The sequence below is a fragment of the Protopterus annectens genome, chromosome 1.part1 (genome assembly GCF_019279795.1).
Source record: "Protopterus annectens isolate FY-2018-M chromosome 1.part1, PAN1.0, whole genome shotgun sequence".
NCBI classification, from domain to species: Eukaryota; Metazoa; Chordata; order Ceratodontiformes; family Protopteridae; genus Protopterus; species Protopterus annectens.
This window is the reverse complement of record NC_056726.1, coordinates 1,148,432,375-1,148,446,146: the sequence shown is the minus strand read 5'-3', so window position 1 is coordinate 1,148,446,146 and position 13,772 is coordinate 1,148,432,375. Positions and strand designations below refer to the sequence as shown.

Here is a 13,772-nt window from a genome sequence, read left to right as displayed (position 1 = left end):
TCAGTAGCCTCTAGAGCAGGCATAGTCTAGACAGTATGCATCACATGGCAAGCAGAAGCAGGCCTAAGCACATGGCAGCTGCAGCCCCTGCAGAATTCCCAGGCAGGACCTGTAACTTTCTAGCAAGTTCCAAGATTAGCTTAGCAAAATGGACATGCTCAGTGCAGTATAAGGGAGAGTCAGCAAAACCCAAGTCAAGTCTTATTGTTAACTGTCATAACTGTGATGTCAGTTATGAGTCTGAAAGAGAGAAGTGCTTAGCATTTGGCAGCAAGTGTAAATCATGGAACCACTTTCAAAGGTTTTGTAAATCGAGCAAGCCTTATTCAATAATTAAGAAAGGTCACTCAAAAAAGCAAGTTGATCATATTGAAAGCTGCAACCCTACTGTCTATGTAGATGGTGTATCATTGGTTGGTAAAAAGGTGAATGCAGTTGATTTATTGACAAAGAATGAAGTATTTTGTACAGTCCTTATCAATGGTAAGCCCAAGGAGCTCAAAGTAGACACTGGTTTAAAGTGTAATGTGAAGTCAGCCAAAACATTTCCTATAGTGAGAGCTGGTGAGCAAATTGTGCGAAGCTTGTTGTTTATGGAGGTGAAGAGATTTAAACCGAAGGCTCTGTAGTGCTTTCATGCTATTCGGCTGGGAACAGTTACAACTTGCAATTGTATGTCGTCAGAGGACCTGTGCAGATATTATTAGGTCTCAGAGACAGTTTGAGCATGAAACTGCTTTTTTTACCAAAGAAGTACATTATGTAAGCACATGTCCCAATCCCAGCTACAGTGATGCGATTTTCTCAGAGTATGCTGATGTTTTCGACAACAAGTTAGGCAAACTTCCAGTTGTGGACTCCATGAAAGTAGACCCATTGGTCAGTCCAGTGGTCAGACCAGTGAGGAGAGTTCTAGTAGCTATGCAGGAAAAAGTCAAGGTCCAGTTAGACAAAATGGTGCAGCAAGGTGTGATTTTTCCAGTCACAGAACCAACTGAGTGGGTGTTTGCCATGGTAGCTGCTCATAAGAAAAGTTCTGATGAAATCAGAATACACATTGACCCAAGAGACTTGAACAAGGCATTAAAGAGACCTCATCATCCTATGTGAACAGTCGAGGAGGTTGCCGCCCTCATGCTAAGTGCTACTGCTTTTTCTGTCCTAGATGCAAACAGTTCATTTTGGCAAGTAATGCTTGATTGTAAATCTTCACTACTGACTATATTCAGCACACCATTTGGTAGATACAGGTTCCTTATGATGCCTTTTGGAATAAATTCTGCCAGTGAAATCTTTCAGTGTGCAATGTAGCAACTTTTTTCGGGCTATCCGTGTGCTATAATAGTTGATGATTTACGGGTTGGAGGTAACTGTGAAGCAGAGCATGACAGAAACCTCAGGAATGTTTTGGACAGAGCCTTGAAGTGAACTTGAAACTTAATCCTCTGAAATGTAAATTCAGACTACCAGAAGTTACTTATGTAGGTCATTTATTTACCAGTACAGGCTTACAACCAGACCCTTCAAAAGAAGCAGCTATTCTTGACATGTCATCTCTAGACAATGTCCAATCCCTAAAGCTTTTTCTTGGTATGGTTAACTATTTGAGTGAATTTATCTCTAACTTTGTGAGTTATCAACACCTTTAAGAGAGCTGACATGCAAAAATGTTATCTGGTCATGGTTAGCACAACACCAGGGAGCATTTGATAACCTCAAACAGCAAATTGACAATCCACCTACACTGAGATGCTATGATGTCCACAAACCAGTAGTTCTTTCCTGTAATGCTTCAAAGTTCGGCCTTGGTGCAGTTATTCTTCAAGAGGGCAGACCTGTTGCCTATGCATCTAGAACTCTTCCCCAAACTGAGATCCAGTATGCTCAAATTGAGAAGGAACTTTTGGCAATTGTGCTCGCATGTTCGAAGTTTCATGATTATATTTATAGCCGAGCAATCCAAGTCCAAACAGATCATCAACCTCTAGTCACTATTTTACAGAAGCCTATGCATACCATTACAACAAGACTACAAAGAATGATGCTCTGATTATAAAAGTATAATTTCAAAATGGTCTACACAAAAGGCAAACTTCTTTATCTGGCTGATTCCTTATCCAGATCACCCAGAAATATCACATAACAGCTTGATGAAGAGAATTTTGACTTTGATGTCATGGAATTGTGTCATTTTTCTACCACAAGACTTGATGACTTAAGAGATCATACAAAGACTGATCCAATTTTGCAGAAGCTCAACTACTTCATCAATGTTGGATGGCAGACAAAGCAATCCTGAGTACCGCCAGAAGTACAACTTTATTTTCCATACAGAGATGAGATGCTGATGGAAGATGGCATTATTTTCAAAGGTCACAAAGTTATTGTTCCTACTTCCTTACAACATGAATGCATTCAGATTTTGCATCGTGGCCACCCAGGTTCTGATTCTACCAAAAGAAGGGCAAGAGGACTAGCATTTTGGCCTTCTCTATCAAAGGACATTGATTAACAGATTTCTTCTTGTTCAGTATACAATAGTACTAAACCCCATTTGCAAAAAGAGCCAATTCAGCTAAGCTAGATTGCTGAACTACCTTGGTCAATAGTAGCCATTGTCATATTTGAGTGGAACAATCAACATTACTTAGTGTTGGTAGACTCTTATTCAAACTGGTTTGAAATCGATTTGCTATCTAATCTAATGTCCAGTACTGTTATTACTAAGATGAAATCTCATTTCTCAGTCCATGGTAGTGCACATAAAATTATTTCTGACAACAGTAACCAGTGTACCAGTCAATTGTTTCAGAAATTTGCAAAAGAGTGTGACTTTATCCATGTTACTAGTAGTCTGGAATACCCACAGCTGAACAGCCTTGCTGAATGTGCAGTACAGAGTGCAAAGCAATTACTAGAGAGGTCAAAGCATGATAATACCAATATCTTCTTGAATTTGCCTAATCTCAGAAATATACCCTGTGACAACCTACTTGGCTTGCCTGCTCAGAGACTTCCATCCAGGCAAACCAGAAAATCTTTGCCTATCATTTCTAGTTTGTTGGTGCCTAATGCTAAAAACAACAGACCAATCAAAGCCCAAATCTTTAAGAAGCATACCTTTCAGAAGTCCAGCTATGATAAAACAAGCAGAGTTCGTCATCTGTTAAAAGAAGGAGAGACAGTGAGGATGCAAACACTGAAAGGCTATGATCAAATTGGTCAAGTGAGAGGCATATGTGCCAAGCTGAGATCCTACTTAGTGGAATCTGAGGGTATAGAATACAGGTGAAACGGCAGTAATCTTCTTCCTGTGTCCGACATGATATCACAGCATCATACCTCTGATACAGACTCTAGAACTCAGAGCAGCACTGACAATATTCATACTAAAGAACATTTCTCAGTATCCATTCCTATTCCTGATGATGTCCCAGTTGTCCCCAGAGTTCAACATTCCTTGAAGACAGTCCCCGTTGCTAGATTCAGTTCTGATTTTTATGTTACACAATCAGATTGTATTTCTAGACCTAGTGTAAAATACACAGCAACCTGGACATGATGTGTGTCTAATTTTGTATCATTGCATGTCAAAGAATTAGTTTTGTATAATTGCATGTCAAATATATATAGAAAGAGATCAGTTTGTATAATGGTAAAGGTCATCACATCCCAAGCACAAGGTAAAAGGTTAGATCCTGCCCTTTGGCCAATGCCTGTATGGCATTTACATGTTCTCCCTGTGTTTCTATGGGGTTCCTCCTGCATCTCTAAAACATGCTAAGTGTTTCCATCTCAAACTCATACATGAATGGAGTTTTGGGCATCACAGATTCTAGACTGTGACCCTGGGGGACGATAGGAGAACATGGATCATAGACAGTCCATTGTGTCAGGGCTAGCCACTCAATGGTGCAAAAATTGGCTATAGGTGATTTGGTCATGTTAATTAATGATCCCAAAACTGAGTATGGTTATTTGCCTGACCTATGCCAAGGACCCATGCTAATGCTTGGAGTAGTGTATATGACCTTCTGGTCAGTGTGTGCTCACCATAAAGCTCAACAGCCCTCAATAAGCTATTATCTGGCCAGTATCCAGTTGCCCATCTTAGGTTACCTGGGACAGGACTGTTCAGTGAGTGCTAGGCATAAAACCAATCAATCTACCAAACATGAACAATACTCAGTATAGGTCACTGACAGGATGTAGCTTGAGAATGGATGATATGATGGTAAGGAGGAGGAGGCTGGGCATTCTATGTATCCAGGAAACAAGTTGGAATGGTAGTGTAACAGAGACACTTGGCTTGAGATCCAGAGTCTACTACTGGGGAGGAGGACATATTAGAAATGGAGTGGAAATTGTGATAAGGGAGAGGCTTGAGTAGACAGTGAGGGATTTCATCAGAATTAGTGAGAGACTCACAGCAATCAGACTCCACTGTAAGGGATGGGGCAGTATTCATGATCTCAGCTTATGCCCCAGAGCAGGGTTGTGATAGTGAGGACAAGAGTGCATTCAAGCAGCAGTTTCAGGACCTACTAGATAAAGCTGGACAATAGGAAATGCTGATAATAATGGGTCACCTGAGTTCACACTTCAGGACAGACATAACAAGATATGAGGACTGACTGGTCCACATGGGTGGAGCAAAAGGAATAAAAAAGAGAGGTTGTTCTAGAGTTCTGTTTGGGAAATGGCTTGATGGCAGCCAACAAATGATTCATCAAGAGAGAGATTCACAAAATCACATACAAGAGTGGCCAACATTCAACTTAGGTAGAAAGGGGAATAGGGGTAAAATGAGTGATTGCAAAATCATCCACAGTAAACAGTTAGCCCACATTGCTGCAATCATCTGCAAGCAGTGGTTAAGAGAAGTCTCTAAGTTCAACAGAAACTATGCTGATAACCTGGAAGGTAACTGGAGGGATAGTAAAGGATTTGCAGGAATTTCTCTCGGCTCTAGCACTTCAGACAGAAGAGGAAATAGGTGGAGTTGAAGAAGAATGATAGTGCTGCAAAGCAGCATGTGTGAGGACTATATATTAGAAAATACTTATGAGCCAGGTAAGAACATAAGGTACATAAGTAAAGCTGATGGCGGAATAATTAAGTTCAGGAAGTTGGCAAAGGAAAGAAAGAATGCAAGAAAAAGTAGGAGATAGAAAGATGTACCAGGCTAAGAAGGAATACTGGTTGGCCAACAAAGAGGCTAGGATGGGAGTCGCAGTAGCAAAGAACAAGGCATCAGAGGCATTCTGCCAGCTTCTGGAAAGTGACTTGGTAGATCGTACAAAGAAACTTGATCAGACTGCAAGCCAAAGGTAGAAAGATAAAGAAGACAGTCATTACACACCCTTCATAAGAGATGCCAGCAGCAACCTGTTTACCAATTCACAGGACATCCAAAACAGACAGAAGAAATACTTCAAGCAGCTTCTGAATGAATAAAACTCCACAAAAGCTGTACTGCCCAAAACACAGCCAATGTTGAAAGAAGAGGACCACACCCTAGAAGAAGGAACAGCATTTAGAAAATGAAGTTAGGGAATGTAGCAGGCTCAGATGAGGCCACAGTACTAATGATTAAGATGTTAGGTGAGACAGGGAACAAATGGCTCCTGAGAGTACTCAGAGCAGTATGGAGACAAAGGTGCATTCCAGATGACTGGAGAATAAGCATAGTAATGCCTGTATACAACAAAAGAGAGGAGATACACAACTGTAGGCAGTACAGAGTTATCAAATTTATGTCACACTGCTTAAATGTTTTGGAGAGGGTGATTAATAAATGAATATGCAGAGTGGTAGAAACTGAAATGGGATATAAGCAATTCAGCTTCAGGTCAGAACACAGCACAATTGACGCCATGTTTGCAGTGAAACAGATAGCTGAGAATGAGCAAAAAATGAGGAAAGAGCCCAAATGGGCATTCTCAGACTTGGAGAAAATATACGGCAAGATCCAAATAAAAGTGATTTGGACTAAACTGTGTGGTTCAAAGTCCCAGAAACACTGGTAGAATTAGTGCAGGTTATGTACAAAAATCCAATAACTCAAGTAGGAACTGTGTTTGTCTCACATAGAAGTTCCGTGTAGGAGTGGATGTACATCAGGGTTCACCTTTAAGTTCACTGCTGATCATGCTGGTGAAGGACCACATTAGCAAACAGGTCAAAGGAGACAGATCAGCAAAGTTACTGCATGCAGACAATGGTACTTTAAAAGGCAGACTGAGCAAGAACTTTAGCAAAGGATAGGGAATGGAACGGAAAACTGACGGCATGTTGGATGAAACTGAATACAGATAAGACAGTTGTAATGGAAGTAAATTGTGGAAATCAGAAGAAACTGAGAACTGAGAAAGAAAGAAAGAAAGAAAAAAAGAAAGAAAGAAAGAAAGAAAGAAAGAAAGAAAGAAAGAAAGTTGAACAGGTAAACAGCTTCAAGTGTCTGGGATGGGTGGTTTAGCAGAAGGGAAGTCTGAATGAGGAGGTCAAAGGTAGGATCAGACAGTCTGCAGCCAACTCGCATAGTGCCAGGGGTAGTGTGTGACAGAAGAATGCCAAAGAAGCTGAAAGGTAAGGTGTACAAAACACTGGTGTGACCAGCACAACTGAGATGGGGTTGTAGGATGTGCACTTTGAGACAGGTAAAGACATGAGGATATAAGAGCATTAGCCAAAGTATATCCAATTCTAGAGGTCAGAGAGAACAGATTATGGAGATTTGGACATGTGCAGAAAAGAGGAAAACAATTTGGAGAAAAAGATATGGACACACAGGAAGGAGACAAGACAATAAAGGGCATCCAGCAAAGATATGTGACAGAAGACCTATTATAATCAAGCAGGACTGTTGAGGAAATTAGGAAAGTTGCACTGAATAGAGAGATGAAGACAGCTGACATAAAACCCAAACCTGATGTAGAAAATGGAAACAAAGGGGATGTTGATCATGATGATGATGATTTATATGGGCCAACAGGTGTATAAGTTCATAGGTACTATGCTTTCAAACACTAGGGTCTTTATAAGCCTAGCTGTGAAACCCAAATGCATCTCATAAGGTATGCCTTAAGCATTGATATAGGGGGGTGATTGTTGGTTACAACATGATTTACTGGCTTCCTCTATCCATCAGAGATGTAGGATCCAGACCACTGGTGAATTTTTGATTTTCCCATCCAATGGTCCAAGTTATGCCTAAGTAGGGTTAGGGAGGGAAGTTGTTTCACATGGATGGGGAGTCTACTCCAGAGAACGGGAATTCTCTAAGATACATCGCTGTCTGTCCAACATGTTCTATTTATGTTACAAGCAAAATGTAGGTTTTACATCTAGTAGTTCTGATGCTGTTTGTTTTGTAGATGTGCAAAAAGGTCATCAGACTGGGGGTCCAAGGATGCCTTGTATGCCAGGCACAGATCACCTCTCAGTAGTTTGTAGGAGACTGACTGCAGAGATAAGGCTTTGAGGTGATCCTCATAGAACATCATGTTTATGCCCTGCATTCCTTTTGTAAAAAAATCTTTGCAGATGTTCAAGTTGCTGCATGTGTTTGATGGGGTCTACTTCAGACGACTGACAAAACAAAAGACTGAATCCCAAAAGAGTGAAAATTCAAAATACTGAATGCATTTTTAATGTAGGGGGCAACCCCCCACACCCCCTGCTAACGTTATATACCAACTCCAAGGCTGCACAATAATGGAGAATAGGAAAATTCCATCATTCAGTATTTTGAATTTTCAGTCTTCTGGGATTCAGTCTTGGTTTTTTAGTTTTCTGAAGTAGACCCGTTTGGTGAGGTACATACTGAAGAGGACGTTATACTCAATGATGGTTCTGATGAGGGCTAAGTACAGGGGTATAATCACTTCCCTTGACCTAGATGCTATGTCCATTCTTATAAGTTGAGCAACATAGAAGGATTTCCTTACTAAGTTGGACACATGCTGGCTAAAGGCAGGTTACTGTTTACCAGTGTTCCCAGATCACTAACTAATGGATCGACTCTTAGAGGGTACTTTGTTGATGACAGAGTTTTCTGAGCTGGCCAGCTTTCCAAAAGGTACTTTAATGCACATATTAGCAATGAGTTTTAATCTATGGCTTTGGTACCAGACCTTCTTGTAAAATGTTTGTATTTTGGGGGGATTCTGTGACTACTCCCAGTATGCAATCATCTGCAAACTTGGTCAGCCAGAGGCCTTTGACACTGGCCTTGGCATCTGAGAAGTAGATATCAAAGAGGAACAGGCCCAGTACAAAGTCATGAAGAACTCCACTCGTGACCTGTCTGTTTGTGGAGATAGTCTCATCAGCCCTAACTTCCTGGATCTTATCTGTGAGCCACTTGGCTATCCAGCATGTTATATAGTGGTATATAGCAGTTTATGCCTAATTCCATAAGTTTGTTAACATTGTTCAAATGTGGTATTGTATCAAATGTCTTAGCCAGGCTAATGTAGGCAGTATGCACTCTTACCCTCATCCATTGCCTTGGTGACCTTTTCAAAAAAGTCCACCAAGTTCAGTAGGTATAACCTTCATTTGACAAAGCCAAACTGGGATGGATCCAATGTCTGGAATTCTCCTATGTCTTTGATGATAATTTTCATGATGTCTTTCCATGGCTTTGCATATAAGACAAGTCAAACTAATGGGCCTGTAGTTTCCAGGATCTGTTGATGGTCTAGTATCTACCATTATGTAGAAGAATGACTGTTGCAGTCCTACATTCCCCTCTCCATTAAAGCTGTGTTCTTGGCCTTAATGTGCACACCCAGGACATGCCCTGTGTTTATAGTTGGAGGGGTTACGTTTGAAGGTATTTCTTGAGGGGTGCTGGGAGTGTGTGGGGCGTAAAGTTCGAAATGAATTTGTCACCAGAAGATTTAATATATCTCCCATCTCAGTGAATGGAGCACCATTAACCAGCAGTTCAGCACACTACCGTGTGCTGCCTTTGAGGCTTCTTTCATAGCTAAAGAAGGCATTATGGTTGTCACTTTCTAGGAAGTTATCCTGAACTCAAAACTGGACTTTTCTGACTTAATTAACCCTCTTAGTTGCCTGCTTAATTTGATGAGATTTATTTTATCTTTATGTAAGTTATTCTTTCTGATTTAAGTCATGATTTTTTTTTCCTTTTGATATATAACTTGTTTAATTTGGAATGCCAACATGCTGGTTTGTTCTTGGTGTTAGTGTTGGGTTTACTTCTGGTAGGTACAGCAGCCTCTATGCAGCCATGAATGTGATTGTACAGAGTTTCCGTGAAAAATTCCACATAGGTTGTTGTGTTTTCTGGGTTTGGAGAGACATTGAATTTTGACATACTGATGTTTAAGACAAGGTACTATGCCTTGGAATAGTTCCTAACTGTTACTGGGTTACTGGGGATACTGATTTGATCTTGATTTTGAAGGAGACATCTTTATGGTCAGACCTTACTAGGGAGGATGTGATGTTGGGGTGAAGGGGTGCAGCATTTTTCCATATTTGTAAGTACAAGGTCCAGTATTTTGGAACCTCTAATGGGTGTATGCACTAACTAGTCAAAGTGTTTGTATTTACGATGTCCAAGAATCATTTTGCCTGCAGATTTGAGGCTGTGTAGAATTTCCAGTTTATAGAGGGGGTAATTAAAGTCCCCCCCCCATGATTAAGGTGTTAGGTTTGATGGTGAATGTCACCAGTAGGTCTAAGTATGCACTATGAGTTTTGAGGGACATAGAAAGTAACCTATAGTTTGCTAGGATATGGGACAGGATTTTATCTATGGTGATCTGTGCATGGAGAAATTCCAGCATGTCTTCCTGATTAACTAACCTAGAGGTGTGCTTGTTATTGATGTATATCAAGATATATCAAGACACCTTCACTTTTAATCCGTGTTAGTGCATCTACGACTCTAAAAGTGTGGAAGGCATCAAAACCTTGCATTGCCAGGGTACTCTCTGCGGCTTTAAACCATATCTCAGCAACAGCACAGATGTCCACATTCTCCAGTATATGGCGAGCTTGGAGGGAGTGCAGTTGTTTTCTTTTGGTTCCTTACATTGAGCAGTATCACCTTGAGGTTCAATTGAGTTGATTTTGCTACATCAGTAGGTTTGCCAATTTAGCATTGCCTAAAAAAGGCTCTATGGGGAAGGATAAAAGGTTTAGCCAGTATTTGAAAGCCTAGGGGGACAGGTGTAGACCATCCTTAGCAAAGCAATGTGATCTGTTAACCACGTCTTCTCACACTGAAAAATATTGAATCCTGTTAAAGAGACACCATAAACTCAGCCAACTGTTAAAATCAATCCCCTTTTGCTCGTATTTTGTCATCATCGCTGGAGAAGTTAATATCCTGCTCAATGCTCCCAGCCTGTGACACACAGACAGATCTATAATGTCTCTCTTCATATAGTCTAGGTAGGTATGTTTCAGGTTTGCAGAGGATAATCTTTGCTATTGCATAGTCTAGAAGGTGTTTGTTGTTTATGAAAATTGCATTTAAGTGTCTCAGCATATGTTGGTATATTTGTGTGTCATGTTGTGTGCTATGTGTGGTGGGTGTTGTGTTCTTAATTTTGACAAATTGATGTGTGCTTGTATGTGACAGTTTAGCCTCCAAGTGACACTGTGTATGTACTTCTTTCCCATACTGCTTTAATGGTTGTCAGTAAACATGGTCAGTTACTACACTGTCTCAAAATATGAATATCTATCTATACAGATTTATGTATCTATCTACATACATACATATCAGTATATAAAATCTGGAGCATTTCTCCCCGGGCCTCCACTGAAAACAGGCTCTGTGGAACCTAGTCGGACTTTCCCGGTCAACAAAATGATAAATAAAAATAAAAAAATAAATAAAAATACAACTGAAACTCAAATCACTACACAAAAATATTGATTACCATAGTAGAAAAGAAGTAATCCAAGTCATTTTGGAAAAGTGAACATGATAGCTTTATTTTTGTGATTACCCACAAACTATTTAGAATTATCTACAGGTCTGTGGGTGGTATTCACAGTCACTACCCTTAGGCATAGTGGGAATTTACACTGACTGTACTAAGTGAAACTGATGAGCAGAGCAGTACATATACAGCAGCTGTGCTTAGGTGCAGTTTTATTGTGGTATGGAAGAAGTTAAGCAAATGTACTAAGGAAATGTGAATAAGCACTGATTTAATATTCTCTGACTATCTTATGTAAATAAGATAGCTTTCCTTCCTTTGCATGATTCATGTCACTTTTTGTGTGCAGTGGCACCATGCACAACAGTCTTATAAAAAGCAAAGTTGCACCTTTTTTATCTACTTTGTAGTCCACAAAGGTGCTTGCTGTACCTGCTAGCCTGGCTGCTTTTCATTGTGAGCTGTTTGTCTCAGATTTGCTAAAACAGGGCACACACACACACACACACACACACACACACACACACACACACACACACACACACACACACACACACATATATATATATATATATATATAGTTTTTTTTTTTAATCTATTTACAGTTTGCTTGCCAGGATGGTCCACTGGGCCTCTAGGAGCCTGCTTTCAATGGAGTCATGATGAGAAAAGCTTCTTGAAAAATACAAATTATACAAAATGCAAAATTACAGTCTTACAAAATTATAATATGAAAGTTAGAAAAATGGAAGACAATAACAGCTGCAGTAAATTAACAAACATTACAAAAAATTATAATATGAAACGTTAGAAAAAAATGCAAGATAATAGTTGTAGCAAGTTGACATTTGAGGGAGCAAATTAGTACAATGTATGAAAAATCCTTTACAAACAAATTAAGATCTCAGCAAAATGTGCTAATTCTTAGAGTTTATTAATAATAATTATTAGGCTAAATAAGACTATTAGCAAATATATTGGCTATAGAAAAAACTAGAGTTAAGGAAGTTATTTAGGATGGGAGCAAGAGCAATATATACGTAGTGGATATAAAAAGTTTACACACCCCTGTTAAAATGCCAGGTTTTTGTGATATAAAAAATGAGACCACAATAAATCATTTCAAAACATTTACCACCTTTAATGTGACCTATAACCTGTACAATTCAATTGAAAAACAAACAAATCTGTTAGGAGAAAAAAATATAAAAAATAAAAAATGTACAATACGCTGGTTGCATAAGTGTGCACACCCTTAAACTAATACTTTGTTGTGTGTGCATACCCTTAAACTAATACTTTGTAGTTTCTTGATCTACTAAGGCATCTTCATGGTCTTCCCATTTATTAGAACTGCAAGCCTGTTGATTACTTAGTGATATTCATAGCAGCACTCAATAACAACAGGATAGTGCTGCTGTACTACGAAGCAGAGCATGTATCCAGGACAACATGGCAGCAAAGTCTGCACAATGTTAACATGTTAGCATCTTGTACTCAGCTAACTATGGCTAAAACAGAGTAACAGATCATGTTATTGACTATGGCTTAAATCGATAATACCCTTTTCACTTACTTAAAATGGCAATGACAGTACTTTTACATTTATATTATTTACACATTGTAATGAATTATTTCATTATTATTAGAGTATCTAAGAGAGGTTAATTCTTGATAAAAGGTGTTTTGAATTTTTCTTATATTTAAGCATCAAGTGCATTTTATCAGACCTTTAAAGCTAAAGAGAAATGCATAAAATATTATTTTTTATTTTTTTTTTTACCTTCCCACAACTAACCATCTGTCACCGGCTCCTTGTCTCACTCATTGGGTGTACTAGACCTGTCTTAGCTTGCTCCAGGCTCAACTTGACCCATGTCCAGGGCCAGTGAGAAGACCAAGGACACCACTACAGAGTCATGGTTCTGCCAGGGAATATGCCCTTGTCCCCATTACTCTACAGTGGCCTTACAAATTGCACATGACCATCCTTAGAGTTCTACCACACCCAAGGTGGAGCTCACCAGTCTCTTGATGCTGCTATTATAGCAAACAAAGGCAGCCTCTCACTCCCATCTTCCCAACCCAGTCACTGCAGTTCCTGTGCCCCTAGTCACAGTGAATCATCTGGGGCATTGTATAGGATTTATTCCTCTCTGCCATGTGGTGAAGGGTATTGGAAATCAAATGATTCTTTCTATCTGTAAAGAAAGGATAGCCTTATACTGAAGAAATGAATGCTGTCTTGCTTTAGAAATCCCACAGTGTGCACTCAAAAATATTTGAAAGTGCTTCTGTACTCATTGTCAGTAACATAGCCTCATACTCAGCCTCAACAACCGGCTTACAAGATGCTCACTCCTGCCTTACACAGAGCACCTTGAAACCCTATCCCTCTACTCAGTCTCCCATAGATTGCTGAGGAGTGATCTATGCCTGGCTTACAAGGCATCCACAGCCCCCACACTTATGAATCTCTACATATTCATAAGTCAAAGACCACCAGAAATACAAAGTCTAGGGACTTGAATTTTTTCTGTGACATAAACAGAACATGCTGGAGAGACAGATATGTGTCCCAGAGACTGTCTCTCCTATGGAACAGACTTTCCATCCATGTGAAGCTGAGTTCATCTATTACCTAATTTAAGTACAACCTTGAGAAGTGGATGGGTAATAGGGAATCTACACTGAGCCAAGCACCCATGTCCCATCTGGACAGAGGTAGCTTATAAATGCCTGACCCTCAGTGTCCTTTTTGGCTGCAGAACATCATTATTCTTTTGGGAAGACTTGGCTAGGCTTAGAAAGGCCCCCTGGCTAATTTGTCTAGTAACAGTC

General features: G+C 39.7%; 1 protein-coding gene across 1 annotated transcript in view; it reads left to right on the top strand.

Moving 5' to 3' along the window:
* The window catches only part of LOC122815799 (vomeronasal type-2 receptor 116-like), a 58,185-nt gene that overhangs the window by 25,482 nt on the left and 18,931 nt on the right, over positions 1–13,772 (top strand). The window lies entirely within an intron of this gene.